Below are 4,711 nucleotides of genomic sequence, written 5' to 3'. Positions count from 1 at the left end.
AAAACTGTCTGCTCTTGACCGCATGGAAGAAAGGAGAACACTAACGGAGCAGAAGCATGCACACAGGTGGTGCATTCAGGAACGTCGGTAAAACTGAGACACATTCGATAAAGTGGGAAAAATAAGTTCTCTATGCAAACACACTATATAACACATAAATCTCACTTGAACAATGTGGGCTTTCGAACATCTACAATATGCATAATTTTCTCATCAAGTCTGGCTTTGAGGTATTCAGGTGCCGTAAATGGAACTAAATGCTTGGGTATCCTGAGAGATTGGAAATAATTAATATATTTTTATGTAAATGTGCTGGTTGTCTCTTCTTCATTCTGTCTCCTGATCTCTTTGATGTTTTTTATGTAATTTCTAAGGAGGAGGATGGTGGGATCATCACAAAGCCACCTCTACATCTGCCACTACACCCCTGCACTGCACACTGAATGCTGTCCTCTGTCCGCCAACACACTGATTTTTTTTTTGTAAATGCTGTTACATGAGCACAGCTTTCCTTTAAGGGCAATGTCAGATAAGGAGAAAGAGAGATCAACAACCTGGCAGAGAAACAATCCTCCCTCTCCTGCTAATTAGCAATTCCTCCATTTCACAGCTCCTGTGGTTCTCTTGCTGTTGACTCCACGCGGGTTTGGCAAAAAATAAAATAAATAAAAGTCAGCTTGTAACAGACAGTAATTGTTAGATAATTCAGCAGTAACACATATCTAAATGTGTAAAATGTATAAATTATTTGTGAATTTAATTAATAATTGATTAATATACAGCTACATACCATATTTACCAATTCAAATTACTGTTAATAATGAATATATTAAAATGAGATGACAAGTGAAATAAATCATATCATATATAGATCAATTCAATGTGCTGACAGACTGGCAAGGTGAAATATAACTAATTGTGTTGATGGGGGACTAATTACCCATTTACTTTCTTAATATGTGACTAGCTGGCTGCCTGACTCACTAACTAAGTGATTAATTACAAAAAAATCTGACTGACTGTTGGGCTCCTCTATTAACTGATTTAACAAACCGACTGACTGCCTGACGACCCTGCTTACTTGCTGTCTTCACAGCCGTCAGTCAAGATAAGTGGCTTTATTTGTGTATTTACTACTCCCTGTGGGGCGCCATGTTCAACCAGCCTCTTATGGCAACAGTCCCGAGGCAAATATGTTAGTATGAATATCCACAATCCAACTGTAATACCCCTCCACTGCACTGCAGAAATGAGACAAGTGTGGCATAATCCCCTTAAGAGACGCACACACACATAAGAACAAAATGCACAATCACCCCCCACCAGCGCTCTTTCAAACACCTTTACCCTCAGTCTCTCTTAAAGACACTCCCTCTCTTGCATTTTCTCTTGCTTATAGTCATTTTCTGCTCCCTCCTCCATTTCCCCACCCCTTCCCTGTCCTTAAAGAGTGGTCTGTGTGGTACAGGATGGTAATTAAAGTCTGCAGTGATTGGAAATATATCCGGGCACCATATCATTTTAATGCCAGGGCCTTAATATGCCAAGATACTGGCTGTAATTGGATTTTGATTGGTTACTAATGAAGATGCACTTCCTGGGAGACAGACGTGACAAGTCATCTGTTTTACCCCAGCATGCCAGAGTGTGTGTGTGCGAGTGTGTGCACGCACGCACACACCCTTACACCCATAGTTATGAGAGCTCATACTCACTTGCAGAGCAGTGCACATATACGTATGCAGGCACATGCACAAACATAGACATAGAATAATCAATCCTTTCACATATTAGCATACAGAGCTAACACATATGTGCTTATACTCTATGTATAATCTGCACTTATCAATCTTTAGTCACTCGTAGGCAGAGGTATTCCACTGCAAACTGACAGACATGCACCACCAACATGGCACCTCAGGAACCTCTTTACACATCTAGCAGACACAGAGCAACAGTATCATACATTTGAAATTTTATCTGATTAATATCAGTGTAATATTCACTTCTTCAGATCTGTTTTGGTCTCCACACACCCTTGAGTCACTAACTTTGTCTGCCAGTTGTTGCTGAGCAGGTAGCACACAATGACTTTATCAGATTTCGCTCACTGAAAACATCTGCCTGCTGCAGCTGGAAACAGCATCGATGAGAGTGGTGAAACCATACCATATATACTAGACCATACAATTAAGGTTCAGTGTCTTTCAAGGCAGTAGTTTGTGCTGCTGTATTTTTGTTGTTGCACAGAGATTCCTTCATCCACGTGTGTTTGTCACCATGAGCAAGACCTTTTAGATTACATATAATCTGTGATAAAAAATAACATTAATTTGGCTTCAACATATACTGTACGTACTACTGTAATACATGTGCCACATTCATAAGATGTCATGGTTATGCTCCACTTGATGTGTTATTGTGTTATTGTGTATTGTCGATGCTCACTGAGCTGTTTTTCCTGCACCAACTTGTTTTACACCATCAACGTTCAAAAATCAATGATATGGCTGTTAGAAAATAATGTTATAGATTGTACTTTGAGTCATAGTCATGTGATTTTGCCTCCACACATACATATAATATAAGGTTTGCTTCTGAAAATACACACATACACCATGCGGTGCAAATATTGTCTTTAAAAAGCATTCATCTTAGGCCAAAGCTGCTTTATGAAAGCAGATTTGTCCACCCACACGGCATCCCGAGATATTCCTGCTCACATTTCTTAACACACAATACAAAATACATGCATACATGTTTTTTTTTTTACTACCTGAACTAAATTCCAGTGAGCCAACAGTAAAACATAGAGGGAGAGAAACTGCCACTACAGATCTCTTCTGTTCTAGCTTCAGATGTGATTCAACACATTCGCGTTTCATTGCCATGAGCTCTCCTCCAGGCAGGTTTTTATGATTCCACACCAGCTGAGGCTCAAAAAATTCACATATAATTTGGTTGAAACCTGCTGCAGCACCAGATGTACTGGTACCAGATGGGTGCAATTTGCTGTCTCAGGAAAAACAGAATGGTCTGTAAACATGGGAAAAGTGAAGGGTTTCCCCCAAAACCAATTTTCATTTTGAAATCGCGAGTACAGGCAGGTGGCATCTTAGCACGATGGAGAATACACATTCACAAGGATATCAAACAAGTCCCATGTTCAAGTCCCACTCGGTACAAAAAATTCATGTTCAAAGTTTTCCTTCACAGCAAAAGAAGACTGTTTGCTTCTAACCAAAATTTTAGCTGCATAAACTTGATTATTTATGAATGTGTCTTTAAATTGGCTTTTAAACACTTAGTTGTGATTGTCGTCTATTAACTTTGGTGGTGTATCAGGCATTTCCCAGCCTTATGGGGCCACAAATACACTCAACAAGCTTTTAAAAACTGTGAAGCATTTAATATTTCAACTATTTGATGTGTTAAACCTCTCCAGATTTATCTCCACCAAGTTGATAGCTGATTTAAGACACAAATTTATAGTCGGGTTGCTGTATTACTCCTCTGCTCCAGTAGCAGCACAGTGCTAATGCAAAATTAGCCAATTATCTGTGCCTTATCAAGAATTTTAAATGTGTCTGTAAACAAATTTCCCCCTTCCCTCTTTATTCATTGCTTTTGTGTATGTGCGCGCACGTCTGGGTGAGGCGTGTGCATGTGTCTGCATGTGTGCATGTGTGGACGTAAACATGTCTCTCCTGACATCTCATTAAGCATTCATTAAGAAGCCAGACTATCTTCCTAATGCATCAGTTACAAGAATAAATTGGAAGTGCTGTTCAGATTAGGCTAAAAACATCTCTTTCTGCCACATCATCTCCCTCTTTTTCACACACGCACGCAAATAAACTAAATTTACCCCGTCCTCTCTCTCTCTCCCTTTTTAGACTCTGTCTCATGCTATTCATCCTAACCACATAAAAATATCCTCCCTGCTCCTTGATTATACTGAATCTCCTTCTCCCTCCCTCCTCTCCATTTTCCTGTCCTTCTCTCCCCTCTCTCCCTTTAAAGCTAAAACTCCTCTCGCGCTCTGGCCGTGTCTTTAATCTAACATCTCATTTAGTAGAGCTAAAAAGAGGTCAGAAGCTGATATGAAATTTTCTTTCCTCCCCTCCTGTCCTGTCTTCCTCTTCCTTCCTCCCCTAATTCCTCTCTTTTCTCCTCTTCCACCCTTTTCTCTCTTCTCTTTTAAATTCCTCTTATCAAATATCGACCTTGTGTTATGTCTCTTAAGGGTTTTCCTCCTTGTCTTAGTATTATCTTCCTCTACTTCCATTTCCCTCATAATCCATCACCTTCTCTTCTCCTCTACACCCTTTTCTTATTCTTCTCTTTGCTCCTCTTCTTTGACCCTTTCTCCCTTTTTCACATCTCACCTTTTATCTGCTTAAATATCTTAAATGCCCCCAAAGTTGTAATGGATATGAGTTTGTGTGAACGTGTAAATGAAGCTACAGCTTCTCAGATTCGGAAGTCATTTCTGGCTGATAGTGTTGGGCCATGAGAGGCTGTGTGTTTTTGTGCCTGTGTGTTTCTTCATGCATGTGTGGCAGCCCATAAGGACAATAATCTGTTTAAGCATCTGTGTCTCAGAAGGCCATTAATGATTTCCCACCAGGCCTGCACACACAGACACACCCACGCACACACGATCAGACAGCCAGGCTATGTATAGACACCTGAGCTAATCTCTCTTGAA

The sequence above is a fragment of the Seriola lalandi genome, unplaced genomic scaffold (assembly GCF_002814215.2).
Source record: "Seriola lalandi dorsalis isolate HSWRI2012SDOR001 ecotype SW California unplaced genomic scaffold, Sedor1 jcf7180002054937, whole genome shotgun sequence".
NCBI classification, from domain to species: domain Eukaryota; kingdom Metazoa; phylum Chordata; class Actinopteri; order Carangiformes; family Carangidae; genus Seriola; species Seriola lalandi.
The sequence above is the reverse complement of the archived record's forward strand: the minus strand, read 5'-3'. Positions refer to the sequence as shown.